At 40.4% G+C, this 22,083-nt stretch overlaps 1 long non-coding RNA gene and 1 pseudogene across 1 annotated transcript in view; both read left to right on the plus strand.

Moving 5' to 3' along the window:
• Positions 1–22,083, plus strand: part of LOC139703269 (uncharacterized) — a 132,503-nt gene that overhangs the window by 9,218 nt on the left and 101,202 nt on the right. The gene's annotated exons all lie outside the window — the stretch shown is intronic.
• On the plus strand, positions 17,023–20,958 carry LOC139703271 (tyrosine-protein phosphatase non-receptor type 21 pseudogene; annotated as a pseudogene).

Below are 22,083 nucleotides of genomic sequence, written 5' to 3' on the forward strand. Positions count from 1 at the left end.
AACGTAACACCAAGAATCTAAATAATCCAGTCATTAAGAGGACTAAGGAGCTGAACAGACACTTCACAGAAGAAATACATGTGATCAACAAATATATAAATATACGTACAATATCTTCAGCAATTAGAGAAATGCAAATCAAAAATACACTGAGGTTTCATCTCACCCCAGTCAGAAATGCAATTTTTAGGAATACAAGCAACAATCTATGTTGGCAAAGATGTGGGGTAAAAGGTACACTCATACATTGCTGGTGCAACTGCAACCTTTGGAAAGCTATATGGAGACTTCTCAAAACTTAGAATGGAACCATCATTTTACCCAATTATTGCCCTTCTCGGTATATAATCAAAGAACTTAAAATCAGCATCAACAATGACAGAACCACATCAATGTATAGAGCAGCTCAACCAATTTAGGTGTTCTTTAACAGATGAATAGATAAAAAATGTGAGATTTAATACCCACACAAACCTTTTTAAACAACTGTCATGCCCTGGATGATCTGTCCATTCCTCAAATACAGGGTTTCCACCTTCAGCTAACATTGTGACATCAAGAATTATTGTTATTAGGTGAATTCTAGATAGCGAAGATGTGTGGGAGGTAAAAGGAAAGGGAAGGAGATCAGCAAGGGTGGTGAAATGTGATGGACATCATTATCCAAAGTACATGTATGAAGACTCGAATTGGGTGTCAACATACTTTATATATAAACAGATATATGAAAAAATGTGGTATGTATGTGTAATAAGAATTGTAATGCAAAAAACCACAAAGTACATGTATAAAGGCATGAATTAGTGTGAACATATATATAAAGATATGAAAAATTGTGCTGATATGTGTTATAAGAATTGTAATGCATTCTGCTGTCATGTATTTAAAAAATAAAATCAATAAAACTAAAAAAATATTGTTATAACATACTGGAAAAACTTGAGCTGCAAGGCCAGAAACATATGGGTGTAAATTGTAATCAGACTAAGATAAATGGAAAATGCACAGATGTATTTCTTCCATGTGAAATTCCTGAAATGGAGTAAGAAAAAGAATTACGGAATATTCCAAAGGACATACTTATGACTGTCAATGTCAAAGTCCTTCTCCTGCCTCAGAACCCTGGTGGTCTTGTTCCTATCACAATGTATAATTTTCCTGGGGGTGTATTCAACATACATAGCTACTTTTGCTAGTTTATACTCACCAAAAAAAAGTTTCATGTTAGTCATTAAGTTCCTTGGTGAGTGAAACATTTCTTGCTCATAATTTCTGTTAATTTCTTAAAAACACACAGAATTAATCTGGTAAATCAATTCTCTGCACACTTCAGCAATAATTTTGCTGTCCCTCATTACATTTAGGGAAATTAATATAACAAATAACAGACACGTAAGGAACATATTTAATATTGTGGATTGGCAAGAATTCAGAGGACTCAGTTCAGGATACTATATAACCTGACATATACATGAATATATAAGAGTTTATCCATCTGTTTAGAGCAGATTAGCTGATGTATGTGTGTCCTGTTATTGAACAAAATATCTTTAAGTGAAGCTTTATTGTGTGGCACATAAGTGTATATCAGATAAGCTAATAATCTGTTGTTCATAAAATTTTTATACATTCAATATTAGGCTTGGGAAAGTATTTTCTGCTGACTACTATAAAGTCTTGTAGATTTTTGAAATTTTTTTATTATTAGTTGTTCAAAACATTACAAAGCTCTTGACATATCATATTTTATACATTTGATTCAAGTGGATTATGAACTCCCATTTTTACCCCGTATACAGATTGCAGAATCACATCGGTTACACATCCACTTTTTTACTTACTGCCATACTAGTGTATGTTGTATTCTGCTGCCCTTCCTATCCTCTACTATCCCCCCTCCCCTCCCCTCCCATCTTCTCTCTCTACCCCATCTACTGTAATTCATTTCTCTCTCTTGTTTTTTTCCCCTTTCCCCTCACTTCCTCTTATATGTAATTTTGTATAACAATGCGGGTCTCCTTCCTTTACCATGCAATTTCCCTTCTCTCTCCATTTCCCTCCCCCATCTCGTCCCTGTTTAATGGTGATCTTCTTCCCATGCTCTTCCTCCCTGCTCTGTTCTTAGTTGCCCTCCTTATATCAAAGAAGACATCTGGCATTTGTTCTTTAGGGATTGGCTAGCTTCACTTAGCATAATCTGCTCTAATGCCATCCATTTCCCTGAAAATGCCATGATTCTGTCATTTTTTAGTGCTGAGTAATACTCCATTGTGTATAAATGCCACATTTTTTTTATCCATTCATCTATTGAAGGGCATCTAGGTTGTTTCCAGTCTAGCTATTGTGAATTGTGCTGCTATGAACATCAATGTAGCAGTATCCCTATAGTACGCTCTTTTAAGGTCTTAAGGGAAGAGTCTGAGAAGGGGAATAGCTGGGTCAAATGGTGGTTCCATTCCCAGCTTTCCCAGGAATCTCCATACTGCTTTCCAAATTGGCCGCACCAATTTGCAGTCCCACCAGCAATGTACAAGTGTACCCTTTTTCCCACATCCTCACCAGCACTTGTTGTTGTTTGACTTCATAATGGCTGCCAATCTTACTGTAGTGAGATGGTATCTTAGGGTGGTTTTGATTTGCATTTCTCTGACTGCTAGAGATGGTGAGCATTTTTTCATGTACTTGTTGATTGATTGTATGTCCTCCTCTGAGAAGTGTCTGTTCAGGTCCTTGGCCCATTTGTTGATTGGGTTATTTGTTTTCTTATTGTTTAATTTTTTGGATTCTTTGTATACTCTGGATATTAGGGCTCTATCTGAAGTGTGAGGAGTAAAAATTTGTTCCCAGGATGTAGGCTCCCTATTTACCTCTCTTATTGTTTCTCTTGCTGAGAAAAAACTTTTTAGTTTGAGTAAGTCCCATTTGTTGATTCTTGTTTTTAACTCTTTTGCTATGGGTGTCCTATTAAGGAATTTGGAGGCCAACCCCACAATATGTAGATTGGAGCCAACTTCTTCTTCTATCAGATGCAGAGTCTCTGTTTTGATATCAAGCTCCTTGATCCATTTTGAGTTAACTTTTGTGCATGGCGAAAGAAAGGGATTCGTATTCATTTTGTTGCATATGGATTTCCAGTTTTCCCAGCACCATTTGTTGAAGATGCTATCCTTTCTCCATTGCATACTTTTAGCCCCTTTGTCAAATATAAGATAATTGTAATTTTGTGACTTGGTCTCTGTGTCCTCTATTCTGTACCATTGGTCCACCTGCCTGTTTTGGTACCAGTACCATGCTGTTTTTGTTACTATTGCTCTGTAGTATAGTTTGACGTCTGGTATCGCTATACCACCTGATTCACTCTTCCTGCTTAGAATTGCTTTTGCTATTCTGGGTCTTTTATTTTTCCATATGAATTTCATGATTGCTTTATCTATTTCTACAAGAAATACCGTTGGGATTTTGATTGGCATTGCATTAAACCTATAGAGAACTTTTGGTAAAATTGTCATTTTGATGATGTTAGTACTGCCTATCCATGAACATGGTATATTTTTCCATCTTCTAAGATGTTCTTCTATTTCTCTCTTTAGGGTTCTGTAGTTTTCATTGTAAAAATCTTTCACCTCTTTTGTTAGGTTGATTCCCAAGTATTTTATTTTATTTTATTTTTTTTTTTTGAGGATATTGTGAATGGGGTGGTTTTCCTCATTTCCATTTCAGAAGATTTGTCGCTGATATACAGGAATGCCTTTGATTTATGCATGTTGATTTTATATCCTGCCACTTTGCTGAATTCATTTATTAGCTCTAGTAGTTTCTTTGTAGACCCTTTTGGGTCTTCTAGGTATCAGACATGTCACCTGCAAATAGTGATAATTTAAGTTTTTCTTTTCCTATCTTTATGCCTTTAATTTCTTTCATCTGTCTAATTTCTTTGGCCAGTATTTCAAGAACTATATTGAATAGAAGTGGTGATAGAGGGCATCCCTGTCTTGTTCCAGATTTTAGAGGGAATGCCTTCAATTTTTCTCCATTCAGAATGAAGCTAGCCTGAGGCTTAGCATAGATAGCTTTTACAATGTTGAGGTAAGTTCCTGTTATCCCTAGTTTTTCTAGTGTTTTGAACATAAAGAGATGCTGTACTTTGTCAAATGCTTTTTCTGTGTCTATCAAGATGATCATATGGTTCTTATCTTTAAGTCTATTGATGTGGTGAATAACATTTATTGATTTCCGTATATTGAACCAGCCTTGCATCCCAGGGATGAATCCTACTTGATCATAGTGCACAATTTTTTTGATATGTTTTTGTATCTGATTCACCAGAATTTTATTGAGGATTTTTGCATCTAGGTTCATTAGAGATATTGGTCTGTAGTTTTCTTTCTTTGAGGTGTCTTTGTCTGGTTTTGGAATCAGGGTGATGTTGGCCTCATAGAATGAATTTGGAAGAGCTCCCTCTTTTTCTATCTCCTGAAATAACTTGAAAAGTATTGGTATTAATTCTTCTTTAAAGGTTTTGTAAAACTCCGCTGTATACCCATCTAGTCCTGGGCTTTTCTTGGTTGGTAGTCTTTTGATGGCTTCTTCTATTGCATCCATTGATATTGGTCTGTTCAAATTGTGTGTATCCTCCTGACTCAATCTGGGCAAATCATATGACTTAAGAAATTTATCGATGTCTTCACTATCTTCTATTTTATTGGAATATACGTTTTCAAAAATAATTTCTAATTATCTTCTGTATTTCTGTAGCATCTGTTGTGATATTGCCTTTTTCATCCCGTATGTTAGTAATTTGAGTTCTCTCTCTTCTTCTCTTTGTTAGCATGGCTAAGGGTCTGTCAATCTTATTTATTTTTTCGAAGAACCAACTTTTAGTTTTGTCAATTTTTTCAATAGTTTCTTATGTTTCAATTTCGTTGGTTTCCACTCTGATTTTAATTATTTCCTGCCTTCTGCTACATTTGCTCTTGCTTTTCTAGGGCTTTGAGATGAAACGTGAGATCATTTAGTTGAGGAATGACCTCTAGGCAATGAATTTCCCTCTTAAAACTGCTTTCATTGTGTCCCATAGATTCTGATATGTTGTGTCTGTATTTTCATTTATCTCTAAGAATTTTTTGATTTCCTCCTTTATGTCTTCTGTAACCCATTGATCATTCAGTAACATATTGTTCATTTTCCAAGTGATGTAGAATTTTTCCTTCCTTTTTTTATCATTGATTTCCAGTTTCATTCCATTATGATCAGATAAAATGCATGGTATTATCTCCACACCTTTATATTTACTAAGGGTTGCCCTATGGCATAATATATGGTCTATTTTTGAGAAGGATCCATGTGCTGCTGAGAAAAAAGTATATCCACTTGATGATGGTTGATATATTCTATATATGTTAGTCAAGTCTAGGTTATTGATTGTGTTATTGAGTTCTATAGTTTCTTTATTCAACTTTTGTTTGGAGGATCTGTCCAATGGTGAGAGAGGTGTGTTGAAGTCACCCATAATTATTGTGTTGTGGTCTATTTGATTCTTGAACTTGAGGAGAGTTTTTTTTTTTATGAATGTTGCAGCACCATTATTTGGTGCATAAATATTGATAATTGTTATGTCTTGTTGGTGAATGGTTCCTTTTAACAGTATATAATGTCCTTCCTTATCCCTTTTGATTAACTTAGTCTTGAAGTTGATTTTATTCGATATGAGGATGGCCACCCCTGCTTGCTTCTGAGGACCGTGTGCGTGGTATGATTTTTCCCAACCTTTCACCTTCAGCCTTTGTATGTCTTTTCCAATCAGATGTGTCTCCTGGAGGCAGCATATTGTTGGATTTGTTTTTGAAATCCATGTTACCAGCCTATGTCACTTTATTGGTGAGTTTAAGCCATTAACATTTAGGATTACTATTGATATACGGTTTGTACTTCCGGCCATGTTTGATTATTTATCTTTTTTTTAAATTTGGTTTGTTTATCCATGATTAGCTTTTTTTTTTAATTTGGTTTATAGTTTCCTTCATTTCTAGGATTACTGTTTGATTTTTTTAATAATCTCTATCTCCTGGTAAAGTTGCTTATTTGCTTCTTTTATCTGTTTATGTCATTCATTTTCAATGTGTTCTTTCATTGTTTGAATTTTCTGTCTCATGTCCTCTTTAAGATTCCGTTCCATCTGTCTAAGGTATTCCTTGAGTTCTTCATTTTTGACCATTTTTCTGATGCCTCTAGGTTCTCCTGTGTATTTAGGCTGTCCTGCATTGTTTGTACTCCTTTTCTTCCTTGCTTTTTCATGCTGCTCATGTTACTTCCAGTTCTGTTTGACTGCTGATTTACTGTTTATTCCTATAAATTTATTTGGTTTTGTGTATCTCCAGAGTCTCTGTTTTGTGATGGGAGACTATGACTAGAGATGATGAATTTTATTGCACTTTAATGCAGATTCATTCGTTTCCTAAACTGTGTACGGATTCTGATGGCATATAGCGGTCTGTGGTTTGGTCTTGGGACTTATGTTTAGGTCGAGTGATGTGATGGTATTGAGGTTGGTATATCTCGGCAACCTTGGAAGATTGCTCTACTGACAAGGGATATTAACAGGAGAATGGTCTGGAGTATTTGGGGGTAGCTAGGGAATTGGTAGCCCTATATAACGCCTTGGAACATTTACCTATACACATTTAGTAAATTACACATAAAAAGCGTCGTGATGCTTGGGAGGAAAGGTATTAGAAGGGGAGGGAAGAAGTCACTAAAGGGAATGAGAGTAAACAGGTAGAATTCAAGGAAAGTGGAATAAGGAAATTGAAAAGACAAAATAAAAAATAAAAAAATATAACTTTTAAAATAATAATAATAAAAAAAATTTAAAAAAAATAATAATAAAAAAAATTGGGCTGGGGATGTGGCTCAAGAGGTAGCATGCTTGCCTGGCATGTGTGTGGCCTGGGTTCAATCCTCAGCACCACATACAAACAAAGATATTGTGTCCGCCGAAAACAAAAAATAAATATTAAAAAATTCTCTATGTCTCTGTCTCTCTCTCTCTCTCTCACACACACACTCTCTGTTTAAAAAAAAAAAAATTTAAAATGCAGTCTTAGAGTTCGATTAACTTCTCTTCCAGTAGGTGGAGTTGTGCCCACCGGGCCAAGCTTCTCCTCTCAATATGCAGGAACCAATTATTGTGAAGCGGCTCCTCCTCCCCCACTGGGCGGCTCTCCAATCCTGCGTGTCTAGGGCCTTTTCTTGTGTCTAGTCACTTCCCCACTTTTCCTCCAGCCAGGCCGCGTTCACCAGTGATGCTCACCACAATACTGGCTACACACCAGGTCTGCTGCTCCAGAGAGCCCTATTTTCTTGAACCACTGGGCACACTCTCCCTGCTTGCCATTCCCCCAGACCCTAAGGTTGTGGAGCATGGGGCTGAGAACTGTCAGCGTATTTTGCCTGCCCTCCAGTAGCCACGCCCCCGGGAGCTGGTGCAAGAGACCTCAGTTGTCAGTGCTGGTGGGAGCGGTAGCCTGGGGTCCCACGCCGCTCCTGATTCCCTCAGTCTGACTATCGAGCTCACGGGAGAGCTGGGAGGGGCCCTTGAGGTTTCCCTGCTGTGTGTTTAGGAAGGGCTAGGGGGTTACTCACCTGCAGCTGCCTGTTTCAATGAAGTTATCTCCTCCGCCGCATTCTGGTGATGTCAGTTCTCTGCCATGGTGATGACCCATGCGAATGGTGGCCGTTCCTTCCCTTTGCCGGGTGTCCGATGCAACGGGTGGGTTCCGACCGGCTCTCCCAAGCCTCGTCTCAATCGTGTGACTGCTGCCTATGAAGGCTCGGTTGGTATTAATCTCAAAAGGTTCATGGAGGAGCTGATGAGTTGTTTCTCTATTCAGTGGGAGCGTTTGTAGCACTGAGTTGCAGCGGTTTGGCTGTGAGACGCAGGCTTACAGGAGCCTGAATTCTCCCGCTCTGGGCTGGGTGTGTGTTCTGAGGGGTGCAGACTGTTCGCCCCAGGTCCACATAAGCACAGCATTGCCTAGTGATCCTGAGCAAACAGCATTCAGATGGTTTAAGACTCCCTTTTTCTGCGCAGCTGAAGAGGTCAGAGAATTGATCTCTCCGCATCTGACGCCATGTTCAGATTTTTGAAATTTGATAAGAATACCATTCAAACTTCTGGTTTGATATTAAACAACATGCATTATAAAATCATATGTTTATTAATTATTATTTTTTCTTATCAGTTGGTTTAATCTGGTCTGGAGTAAACCACTTGCAAATTCAAATTGTTCTTTTGATTTACTCATGCAAGATGAGCCCAATCTCCAACTACCACATTGTGACAATCCAAGTGAAATATTTTGTGTGAGGGGAGTTTATTAAATACATGTGCAAAGGTTTCATTCTGAGGAAGGATGACAGCTAATCCTCTATGTTCTGCCATAAGAGTTGAACAAAATATAGATGTTCATAAGAAAAGCAGTTCAGAAAACACAGCATTGTTTACATAAAACTACTTTGGCACCATGAGCCTCTTATTCCTTTGGTTGTTGAGACTGTTCTAAAATTCTGAGCAAAGGGACAAATTTTTCAATAGGCCTTTCTAAGTATAGGTATTATGAGGAAGGCTAATATTATCTCTCTTCTTCACAGGAAGTAGTACAGCTTTGTTAGAACATATACAAAGAAGTTAGGGATGACCAAGGAGTACATCTTACTCCTGTACTTACCAATGAGAATGGTGTCCTCTGCTGTTGCTTTTCTGAGTAGTTCAGTTCTAGTATTGGGATGCTGGAGTATGACAAATTGCACACAGTATAAGTTTTGATGATCAAATTATGGAATATATTATATATATATATATATATATATATATATATATATATATATATAGAGAGAGAGAGAGAGAGAGAGAGAGAGAGAGAGAAAGAGAGATGTGGAGATATATATATATATATATATTTCAATAGCAAAGTTTAGATAAATCAAAACATAACAAGGACAATCTCAGCAACTTAGCTAGAACCTGTCTCAAAATAAGTATAAACATACTGAGGATATAGTCCAGTAGTAATGTATCCCTCAGTTCAACTAGCATTAATAATAATAATAATAATAATAATAATAATAATAATAATAATAATAAAAACAAGGTAAGGATGAAAGAAAGTGAAAATGAAAATTAGCTTAGCTCAGGAAGATATGATGTCTCTATAGACAACATTTGCTCTTCTGCAGGAAAATGGCCTAAAGATATTTGATTATGAGAATCATTCCACCTATCAATCACCAGCATCTGGGAAGACTTTACCACACAGTATTTCAGGCAGGGGCTGAGGATGCACTTTGAGGATAAGGTAGGTAGCAAAGAGCCTCTGCCACTGACATATTCCCCACTTGGAATGGCCAATATGATTGAGGGCATACTGCCCCAGAGGAGGGCTTGGGCCTGCAGACTCCAGAGATTGCCCAGAGTTCAAATCTGCTAGCTTCTGTTCCTGCCAGAGCCAGTCTCATGGTTCCAAAAGTCTTTCTCCTCCAGCCTTCCTCCCCAGGCCACTGCACACTCACCATTTCCTGATGCTCGGGAGTCAGGCCTGATCCCTAGGGATCTTCAGCACCTGCACAGCAGAGCAACCTGGTACTCAAAGCATGAGACCCAAGTCCAGCCAAATGGCAGAAATGGAGGACTCAGGAGAAAAGGAGTGATCAGGAAGCCCACCACTTCATCCCTGCTGACACTCAGGATTGGATAGTTCTCACTAAGTACTCTTGATTGGACAAGGCTTCAGACCATGCCCTGTGAATCTGAGACCAGTGAGCCTTCTTTCTGAGTGACAGGAAATATTATCCAATCCAGGTATGAATACTGTTAGAATGACAGGTTCTTGGGTGTAGCTATTTTTTTTTCCAAATGTACCCCAGAACCCAGAGACTCAGACTGCTATTTTAAGGCTAGGTTTCCTTCCAGAAGTGGGATCTAGCCCAACCAGCAGAACATTTTCATTTAAACTTACATATATAAGGTAATTTAAATTTATGGATTAAATATGTTTGTATATTATTCAGGAATGAAAAAATAATAATGAAAATCGTTATAAAATTTTATTTAACTTTTTCTGATCTCTGTTCTTTTTAGGTGACAGATTAAACTTTGAACTGGGAAGCAAGTCCCTAAAGCAACAATGCCCAATGAAAACAACACATAAGACACAAGGGCATTTTAAGTATTTCCAGTATATACATTAATAACATAAAAAGAAAGAGTTGAAATTGACATTAATGCTGGGTTATGTTTAACCCAGCATATACAGAATACTACATTTATGTGACTAATATAATGTCATAAACTCAAGTTTGAGCCTTTCCATCATATCTGAGTTCACGGTACCCACATTACAATTTGAGAGCTATAGGTCACCTGAGTTTCTAGTATTAAGGTTAGGTGAAGCATTAGCATTAGGGGGAGGGAGGACGGAAAGCGGTCAGGTGCCAGTCAGGTACAAGTTCTTTTGTGTTTCTTTGCTTTAGCTGATTTTAAATGACAAAAACTTATGGAAAAGATCTTATTTACCTTATTCTTTAAATTTACCTCAAAGACAAATACCAGCTATAATTTATCTCAACATCCCTTTACATGTAAAAATATATGTTGATATTGAATATATGAGAAGTTTAATCAGGGTTTATTAATTATAGAACAGGCTGATACAGAGGAATGTAATCGTCTTCAGTCTTACATTTTTGAAACACAGAGGGACTTTGGCTATAAAGACATACAACAGATTTTTTTTTTTAATAGAGGGCATAGAGAATAGGGAGACCAAGGTGGGACATATAATTACTTACAGTACCATGAAACATCAGAGAATTGGAATCTGGATTTAAGAAAAGGAAGATCTGACATATTGTATTTGGCATATGAGTGACATCAGTGTGAAAAACCAGCCTCTATCTCAGAGCAAAGCCTGTCCAAGGAAGGGACATCACCTTTGTCCTTAGAAAGACCCACAGAGCACTCCTAGGCACATTCCCACCCTGCCAAGTTGTTTATCTACAAATAACAGGAGAGATATTTTACACCAGGTGTCCCTGACTCAGGCTAGGTGGGGATCCATAGCAACCCCCTAGTAGCCACCAATCAGCATGAGACAGGGAAATACCTGGGATGCCAGATGACCCTCCCAGTAGTTTATGGTGGTTGATAATGTGTTGGGAAACCATGTAGTTCAGCATGAACACCCCTCTTGACTTAAACCAATTCAGTTCAAATGAATCCCCCTCTTGTAACCAATCACCCCTACCCAACTTGTTTCCACCAGTGAATGTGCTAATCATGTTATTTATTTTGTTATTTGATTTTCCCACGGTGTGTGAAGATTTGCTAAGAGATGCTATGATGTTTGTGGGGGTCCCTGACTTCTCCAAAGAATGTATAAAACTGCTGCAAACCCTGGGCTTGGGGCCTCTTAGCGTCACCAGTTGCTGTGTGTGTGCGTGGAGGACCAAGCTAGCTCATAATAAACACCTCTTTGCTGTTTACATCGATCTTGGTCTCTGGTGGTCTTTTGGGGGGTCCCGAATTCGAGCATAAGAAGTGCCCGTGATGAGAAGGTTATAAGATTCTGAAAGAAAATTGATAGTGTGTCAGATAATAGCTAAACATTATCTTCAAGGTGTTTGTCAGCTGTGGAAGCACAGCACCTACTTATATGAATATCCCCCATTAAGCCACTATCCAACTGCCAATTTTATAGATGAGAAAAATATAGGCTTCTAGATATCAAATATCTCAGCAGCATGTGTAAGAACAAAGGAATGCCCATGATAGAACTTTATGAAATCTCTTCTTGCATTCTGAAAATTTGGTTTGCTTCTTATTTAGGGGTTGTCTGTCTAGAGAATTATCATTTCTTCTCTATTTTAAAGAGAGAGCCTAGTGAAGACATCACAGTAGTTCCCTTTGACTTGAGAGACTATTATTTATTCTTTTTTCACATTAAGGAAATTTTTAGTAACAAGTCTGTGTCAACCCAGGTTTTTTTTTTAACTTCATTCATTCATTTATTTATTTTTATTTTTATTTTTTAATTGAGTTTTAAAAAAAATGAATGTCAGCAGAATGCATTACAATTCTTATTACATGTATATAGCACAATTTTTCATATCTCTGGTTGTATATAAAGTATGTTGACACCAATTCGTGTCTTCATGCATGTACTTTGGATGATGATGTCTATCACATACCACTATCCTTGCTAATCCCCTGCCCCCTCCATTTCCCTCCCACCCCTCTGCCTTATTTAGAATTCATCTATTCCTACCCCCTCCCTACCCCACTATGAGTCAGCCTCCTCATATCAGAGAAAACATTCTGCATTTGTTCTTTTGGGATTGGCTAATTTCACTTAGCATTATCTTCTCTGGTGCCATCCATTTACCTGCAAATGCCATGATTTTACTGTCTTTTAATGCTGAGTAAAATTCCATTGTGTATATATGCCACATTTTTTAATCTGTTCATCCACTGAAGGGCATCTAGGTTGGCTCCACAGTTTAACTATTGTGACTTGTGCTGCTATAAACATTGAAGTGGCTGTGTCCCTGTAGTATGCTGTTTTTAAATCCTTTGGGTATAGTTCGAGAAGAAGGATAGGTGGGTCAAATGGTGGTTCCATTCCCAAATTTCCAAGGAATCTTCATATTGCTTTCCATATGGACTGCACCATTTGCAGTCCCAGCAGCAATGTTTGAGTGTACCTTTTTCCCCACATCCTCTCCAACACTTATTGTTGTTTGTCTTCATAATAGCTACCCTTCTGACTGGAGTGAGATGATATCTTAGAGTAGTTTTGATTTACATTTCTCTAATTGCTAGAAATGATAAGCATTTTTTCATATATTTGTTGATTGCATAACCTCTTCTGAGAAGTGTCTGTTCAGGTCCTTGGCCCATTTGTTGATTGGGTTATTTGGTTTTTTTGGTGCTTAGCTTTTTGAGTTCTTTATATTCCCAAGAGTTTAGAGCTTTATCTGATGTGTGAGGGGTAAAAATTTTCTTCCAGAATGTAGGCTCTCTGTTCACCTCAATTTTTTTTTCCTGAGAAGAAACTTTTTATTTGATTTCATCCCATTTATTGATTCTTATGTTTAATTCTTGCACTATAGGAGTCTTATTAAGGAATTTGGGGCTTAATCCCACATGATGAAGATTAGGGCCTACTTTTTTTTTTCTATTAGACACAGAGTCTTTGGTTTAATTCCTAGGTCCTTGATTGGGCAAATGCTTGGAGACTTCAGGGAACAACAAAGCACAATACTTAGTCCAAAATCTGAGTATGACCCAGGGAAGAAAATAATATCTAAATTGCTGAAAAAATAAATGTAACTCAAGCTTGCCAGTTGGAAAATTGAAAAAAAAAAATGATGTGATTTTATTTGCCACATGGACAAGTGATGACCCAAGGGAAAAAAATAAAAAATAAAAAAGTAAATGCCAATACCAAAAGAATCTTGCCTATAGAGAAACAATTGCAACCAGAGAATTCTTGTGGCAATACAATAAATTGTCCCAAAATGTCCTTTCGAGTGCTTGATTTGTCATCTTCTCCTGGAAGGATATGAAATGTAAGTCCAAGAACATTTTCCCTAAGCTTTGTCATTTAAAATCCCAAGCCTTAGCCAGAGTTAAGTAACACAAAAGGAACTTGTGCCTGACTGGCACCTCATCCCCCACTTCAATGGGTCAGCTGACCCCAAAGCAATAAGCCCCAGGATATTTCCTGCTTATTTTCCAGTTGGACACTAATGGATCAGTGGATCCAATAAAATGAACTCCAGAAATTATCCTCCTGTACCATCCTAAAAGAAGCACATATAACCCAGACCCTTATTTAACCCACCACCATTTTCTGCCCCAATAAGTCATGCCAGGTGATTGATTGAATTCACCATTGAATACTGAATAAAGAAAATCTTGCTGATGTGAGGTTCCCTTCTCCCACTTTTGTCATGTGTGTGTCATTTGTGCTAGTACTCCTCAACCCAAAACTATACAAACAGGAATGGTGTTTCAGCCCCTTGTGTATTTGTCAATGTATCACTGCCCACTTTCATGGAGGCTCACAGAAGGCCTGGCAGGTGCCATGGAGAAGACTTGGACCTGGATGGCAGCATTAGAACACTCTTTTCTTCCAACTGAAGTTAATCAATATCGTGAGCCTGCATCCTGGATGGAGGCAGAAAATAACAATCATTACAGAAGATTTAGAGAGCTCAGAACAGTGTAAAACCAAACTGTGTGTCTGGGCTCATTAGCTCACTGGTGAGAAATATCTGCAATGGCCACATGATGACAGCCTTTCTCAAACCAAGGTCAACCTGGGTGCTTGCCTTGTTTCCAGGCCAGTCACCTGGAGGCCAGGCATTGGGCATTCACCTGCCTTCTTACCAAACCTACAAAGCCAGTGCCCAGGTGTTTGTTTATTTACATATGTATATAGATACAATATCTTTATTTATTTATTTTTTTGTGGTGCTTAGTTTCAAACCCAGTGCCTCATGCATGCAAAGCAAGTGATCTACCACTGAGCTACAACTCTAATCTCAGGTGTTAATTTTTAATTGCAGCTGAACACTCTGGGCAGGGGAAAAAACAACAGCTTGATGAACTACTGACCCCAGCTGGCTTGTTTTGCTACAGAGCTGATGAGTTTCAAAAGGGAATTATGTGTGAGGTCTTGCTCCCCAAGTTACAATGATGCAAAAATACACATAATACAGAGAACTTATACTTTAAAAGGGCTCAAAGTTTTTCTCTCTTTAAGAAAAAAAAATATTTGGCTATCATTGTGAGTCTAGGAAAGCTGATTCCAGATTTTCCTTCTTTTGTAAATAACTTCATAGGTTTTAAATAAAAAAAATCAAGACTCTCACTAATCCACTAAAGTACATGCTGTTTTTCCTTGCCTCAGTTAAACATGGGAGGCCTTGTGACTTCTTGCTTCCTGGGATCCCATGCATCATAGCACCCAGCTAAAGCCATAGCTTTTTAAATACATGTTTCATACTTTATCATGTATGAGCATTAAATTATTAATATTCCATTATTACTAATATTTCTATAATAAAATAAAAACTAAGATATTTGTTAATAAGTGGATAAAAACTTTGATTAATATATTGATAACATAAACATGAAACATTTTGAGAATGATGAAAAATACATTTAATGTAATGTCTTCATTATTTTAGCTCTCTATGACTAATAGTAGATAACTCCTTCAATGTTTCTTCATTTTCTTTTGGTCATTTAAATTACAGTTCAGCAAATGTTTTTAAGTACACAAATTCCAGATTTTGTATTTTTAAAGAACAAAAATGAGAGATTTGAGCTCCTGTTGGGATTTTAAACTTCATAAGCCATTTGGGGCATTTTAACACATATTTTTATATATGTGCACACAGCCTAATTCTTAGAGAGGGATGACTTGGAGTTATAGTGTACTGTCCTGAGCAAAAGAGAAAATTGCCTTAGGTTATTTCTAATAACTTTCAACTTTTTGAAAAAAAATAATTATTTGTCTTAAGAAATAAATTGTATGAAATCAATTATTTATCTTTCTAGCATTCTTCTTCCTTTTTTATTTTATTAAGAAGAAATAATGGGGCTGGGACTGTAGCTCAGTGGTAGAGCACTTGCCTTGCATGTGTGAGGTACTGGGTTCAATCCTCAGCACCACATAAAAATAAATAAATAAAGACATTGTACCAACTACAACTAAAAAAAATAAAAGAAGAAGAGGAAGAAGAAGAAGGAGGAGGAGGAGGAGGAGGAGGAGAAAAAGAAGGAGAAATAATAACACAAAAGAATTCCAAAAAGTTAAGTGGTTCAGTGTGGGTATAAAGGTGTATCTATGATTCTAAAAATAGAAATAAGGATCAAATTATCAGATTTGCCTCAAACAAGAAAGGTACTGACTTATTTCCACCATTCTTCACTAGGTTCCTGAGATTGTGAAAAATCACCAGCTCCCCCGCCCCAAAATTTATTTTGTTTCTCAAAACCAGTTCAAGCTAAAATATACTAGGAGCACTGTAGTTTTAGACAAAAGTGGGTTTCTAAATGATACAAATAATATGAGTTATCTACTTTATTTTGTAGATAGAATTTTTGTCTTTTCTTCTTTTTCTACCTAGATAATCATTCTGTACATATTCTCTTTTAGGCACAGATCTTGAAAGAAAGTTCCAGAAATAAGACATGGATCTTACCTTGATACACAGAGTAATTAAGGCACATACTTGGAGCTTGGCATAAAAAGTGGCATAGAGAAATAAAATAAGTAGAGATCATTGAAAATTATACCTAAGTGCTAAGCAGCACATTCATAGTCTATAACTACATGAAGAGACAAGTAATAATAGCATATTTCATAAATCAGTCACTACTAATATACCATGATTACAGATATTTATGAAGACACAGTTTTATGTAGATTTATTGGTTTAAAAAGGAAAAAATCAAATAATGTAAGTGATTTAAAAATGCCATTGATATTTTTCTGCCTTCAATGCCCTTTTAGCTGATATTTAAATTGTAATTAGCCGCTCCGCCGCTCCGCCAGCGCGTCCCGCGTCCGCTCGTCCGTCTCGTTGCCGCCCCCGGCCCTGCGGGCGCGGGCCTCTGCGTGCGGCGCTCCTCGCCGGCGGGCGTCCCCCGGGCCTTCGCCTCGTTGCCGCGGGACTCTGCCCAGGGGAATGGTCTGCGGGCCGCGTTTTTGGAGACAGGAAGTGAGGCGGGCGTTGCCCATGAGCGCGCAGCGGCACGGGCTGGCGTGCGGGCGCGGCTGCGGCGGCCGCGCGGCGGGGCCCGGGGAGGCGGGCCGCTGAGCGGGCGCGCGGCCCCGAGGATGCGGGCGCGGGTGCAGCGCTGGCGTGTATGCTCCCTTCTCTTGGCCTTTGGAGACTATGTTGCTTTTTAATGGCGGCGGCAGCTGCTGGGTGAGCGGCGGGAAACTGGACAGAGTTCATCCCTTCAAGAGAGGGCCGCTTTCTCCCGACGTCATCACCGCGGGATTTTCCTTCTTTGCCCCTCCATTCTTGAAGGGAGAAGATGCCACTGCCATTTGGATTGAAATTGAAACGCACCCGGCGCTACACGGTGTCCAGCAAGAGCTGCCTGGTTGCGCGGATCCAGCTGCTCAATAACGAGTTTGTGGAGTTCACATTGTCTGTGGAGAGCACTGGCCAGGAGAGCCTGGAAGCTGTGGCCCAAAGACTGGAGCTGCGGGAGGTCACTTACTTCAGCCTCTGGTACTACAACAAGCAAAATCAGCGCCGATGGGTAGATTTGGAGAAACCTTTGAAGAAGCAACTGGATAAATATGCATTGGAACCTACTGTCTATTTTGGAGTGGTGTTTTATGTGCCTTCAGTTTTACAGCTACAGCAGGAGATTACCAGGTATCAGTATTACTTGCAGCTGAAGAAAGATATCTTGAAGGGAAACATTCCTTGTACGTTGGAACAAGCGATTCAGCTAGCAGGTTTAGCCGTTCAAGCTGATTTTGGTGATTTTGATCAGTATGAATCCCAGGACTTTCTTCAAAAATTTGCCTTGTTTCCTGTGGGATGGTTACAAGATGCAAAAGTATTGGAAGAAGCAACCCAAAAAGTGGCCTTACTACATCAAAAATACAGAGGGCTCACGGCTCCTGATGCTGAAATGCTGTACATGCAGGAGGTAGAGAGAATGGATGGCTATGGAGAAGAGAGCTACCCTGCCAAGGACAGCCAAGGGAGTGACAGCCATTGGAGCATGTCTTGAAGGTATCTTTGTGAAACACAAGAACGGAAGGCCTCCTGTGATATTTAGGTGGCAGGACATTGCTAACATGTCCCACAACAAGTCCTTTTTTGCATTAGAGCTGGCAAATAAAGAGGAGACCATCCAGTTTCAAACTGAAGACATGGAAACAGCAAAATATGTATGGAGACTGTGTGTCGCTCGACACAAATTTTACAGATTAAACCAGTGTAACTTGCAAACTCAGACTATCACAGTGAACCCAATCAGGAGGAGGTCATCTTCAAGGTTGTCTCTGCCTAAACCCCAGCCCTATGTGATGCCTCCCCCGCCCCAGCTGCATTATAATGGACATTATACAGAGCCATATGCTTCTTCCCAAGATAACCTCTTTGTGCCCAACCAGAATGGATATTATTGTCACTCCCAGACAAGTTTGGATAGAGCCCAAATTGACCTCAATGGTCGAATCCGTAATGGTAGTGTCTACAGCGCACACAGCACCAGTTCCTTAAATAACCCTCAAGCGTACTTGCAGCCCTCTCCTATGTCCTCCAACCCGAGTATTAGTGGAAGTGATGTCATGAGACCCGACTACATCCCCACTCATCGGCACAGTGCCCTGATACCCCCATCTTACCGCCCGACCCCAGACTATGAGACTGTGATGAAGCAGCTCAACAGAGGCCTGGTGCATGCCGAAAGGCAGAGCCACTCGCTGAGAAACCTCAACATCGGCAATTCCTATGCATACAGCAGGCCGGATGCCCTGGTCTACAGCCAGCCTGAAATTCGGGAGCACGCGCACTTCGCCTCTCCCCAGTCGGCCCACTACCCATTCAATTTGAACTACAGTTTCCACAGCCAGTCTCCCTACCCCTACCCTGCCGAGAGGCGGCCCGTGGTGGGCGCTGTCAGCGTGCCCGAGCTGACCAACGTGCAGCTCCAGGCGCAGGACTACCCGGCTCCCAACATCATGAAAACCCAGGTGTACCGCCCGCCGCCCTACCCGTACCCAAGGCCGGCCAACAGTACCCCAGACCTGTCGCGCCACCTCTACATAAGCAGTAGCAACCCGGATCTCATCACCAGGCGGGTCCACCACTCGGTGCAGACGTTCCAGGAGGACAGCTTGCCCGTGGCCCATTCCCTGCAGGAGGTCAGCGAGCCCCTGACGGCCGCCCGGCATGCCCAGCTGCAGAAGAGGAACAGCATCGAGATCGCGGGGCTCACGCACGGCCTGGAGGGACTGTGGCTCAAGGAGAGGACCATGTCGGCCTCGGCCGCAGACGTGGCGCCGCGCACCCTTGCCGCGGGCCGCCAGCCCGGCGTCTTCGCTGAGCGGACTAAGCCCGAAGAGCAGGAAGGTGGGAGATACGGCCACAAGAAGTCTCTCTCGGATGCCACCATGCTGATACACAGCAGCGAGGAGGAGGAGGAGCTGGAGGAAGATGGGGCGCGGGCCCTCCTGGCACGGCCTGAGCCCCGACCTGAGCCCCGGCAGCCCGCAGCCTACGCCCACGAGTCGCTGCCCGGCTGCCCCTGTGCGGCGGGCACCCCGCTGCCAGGGCCTCTGCATATTCACGAGCCCAAGCCCCACGGGGCAGAGGCGGAGCAGAGGGCGAGGGAAGGTGGCCATGTCCACGCAACCGTGGAAGCCCGGCGGCCCCGAAGGGACTGGCTGTTGACGCCCTCCATGTCCGAGTCTGACCTGACCACATCTGGGCGGTACCAAGCCAGGAGGGACTCTCTGAAGAAGAGGCCGGTGTCAGATCTGCTCTCGGGGAAGAAGAACACTGTGCAAGGGCTCCCGCCCCTGGGGGGAATGAAAAAGACTCGAGTAGATACAAAAAAAATTGGTCCCCTTAAATTGGCTGCCCTCAATGGACTCTCCTTGTCTCGATTGCCTCTACCTGATGAAGGAAAGGAAGTATCCACCAGAGCGACAAATGATGAAAGGTGTAAAATTCTGGAACAGCGGTTAGAACAGGGAATGGTATTCACAGAATATGAAAGAATTCTTAAAAAACGACTAGTTGATGGAGAGTGCTCAATAGCCCGACTCCCAGAAAATGCAGAAAGAAATCGATTCCAAGATGTCCTTCCCTATGATGATGCAAGAGTGGAGCTTGTCCCAACCAAGGAGAACAACACTGGTTACATCAATGCATCACATATCAAGGTCTCTGTCAGTGGAATTGAATGGGATTATATTGCCACACAGGGGCCATTACAGAATACCTGTCAGGATTTTTGGCAGATGGTATGGGAACAGGGAATTGCAATTATAGCAATGGTGACAGCAGAAGAGGAAGGTGGAAGGGAGAAGAGCTTTAGATATTGGCCACGACTTGGTTCCAGGCACAACACTGTCACCTATGGAAGATTTAAGATCACAACCCGGTTCCGCACAGACTCTGGCTGCTATGCCACCACAGGCTTGAAGATGAAGCACCTTCTCACGGGGCAAGAGAGGACAGTGTGGCATCTCCAGTACACAGACTGGCCTGAGCATGGCTGTCCTGAGGACCTCAAGGGATTTTTGTCATACCTTGAGGAGATCCAATCTGTTCGACGTCATACAAATAATACAAGTGAACCAAAAAGCCCCAACCCTCCTCTGCTGGTCCATTGCAGTTCTGGGGTAGGAAGAACCGGTGTGGTCATTTTGTCAGAGATCATGATTGCTTGTCTGGAACACAATGAGGTCCTGGACATCCCGAGAGTGCTGGACATGCTGAGGCAACAGAGAATGATGCTGGTGCAGACCCTCTGCCAGTACACGTTTGTGTACAGAGTTCTCATTCAGTTCCTGAAAAGCTCCAGGCTCATCTAAGCTCCCAGACCTTCTCACGGGGACCCATCATGGGAAGCGTTTACAGCTAAAACAAAGTGCTTGCCTAACTCATACTTTCTCCTGGACACCTGATCGGCACCGAGATCCATCACGACTGGCGGTGCAGTATGAATAATGGCGCGCATGAGGCTGCAGAGGGGCTGGGACCTGGGAGAGGTGCAGAAGAACAAGGACTCGGTGCTGAGGGTGTTGCCTGGTCTGTCCAGTTTGCAGTACTTGCACACATTTTGGAGATTGTATTTTTTAAACAATTCTCTATTTTACGGAAGCTATGCTGGGCAATTCTGGCAATCATTAAGGCGCATAGATTTCTATTTTGTAGATTTGTATCTTAAACTAGTTTTTGATAATGGAATTTTATGTAATGACTAAAATATTTAGGGGTTTTCTTAGCAAGAAACTGAACTTTCTGTGGGGAAGATCCACAAACTTGAGTGGTTCTTGTATGATTTTGTATTTAAAACCATATTACTACCTTTGTTATTTAAAACAATAACAACAAAACCTTGGGTACTTAATGGGTTGGACACTAAGCCCAAAACTCTAAAGAAAATCTATAAGTGTTATTTTGAAACATAGAAAGCATTTTTATATTCAAAAATTTTTTATCGTAAAAGTTCTATATATTTGTACCTTCTATATTTTCCAAATGAGCTCAACTCATGAAGATACTGCAGTGAGTCAGTTAATGTAAAGGAAAGTTGGAATGAAGGCATATTATTTTAAATGTAAGTGAATCAGATTAACTAATTTTTCAGTATTATTCATAAACCTAAATGAGTTTGATTTTATGGGTAAAAAAATGAAGTGAAAAACAGTTACATAGGATGGTTTTAAGCACTTTTATGTTAAAGATAAAATCTGAGTTTTAATATATGTGTTGGTTGATATTTGAACAGTAACAATGGACATTGTTTCAAAAAGTGTTCCTAAGGGAAGGATTAAGAGTATGTAGGGTGACTAGGACAAGAGTAAGTGGCATGTGATGGTACAAAAATGCAGTATTATCTATACTCAGACTGAAATGCCAGGGTTTAGAGTAGGAACTGGTGAGGGTGGGCACCCATCCCATACTGTCCCTAGTGAAGTCAAGTCCTGTCACTCTCAATGGCTTACTATTTCCTTGGAGTTGTCCTACCTAAATCTGTATTTTTTTTTCCCCACAAATAATTCAGATTTATATTATCATTAAAAGAAGACCTTAAGAGGCTTTCTGTTGGTTTAAAGTAGGGAATTATTATTAATAATTTTACCTCTTCTCCCAAAACCATAGTCCAAACTTGTGGGGCCACCAGAAATTGCTGCAGTGTTCAGAAGGTACTTGAATTGTAGCTCCTTAATCTCCTCACTTCAGTCCTTCGGTCAGTGTTAGGTACTTAGTGCCCCGGCCCTTCCCATTTCAACACCTCCCACTGGACAGCCA

This window comes from Marmota flaviventris, chromosome X, assembly GCF_047511675.1.
Source record: "Marmota flaviventris isolate mMarFla1 chromosome X, mMarFla1.hap1, whole genome shotgun sequence".
Lineage (NCBI taxonomy): Eukaryota > Metazoa > Chordata > Mammalia > Rodentia > Sciuridae > Marmota > Marmota flaviventris.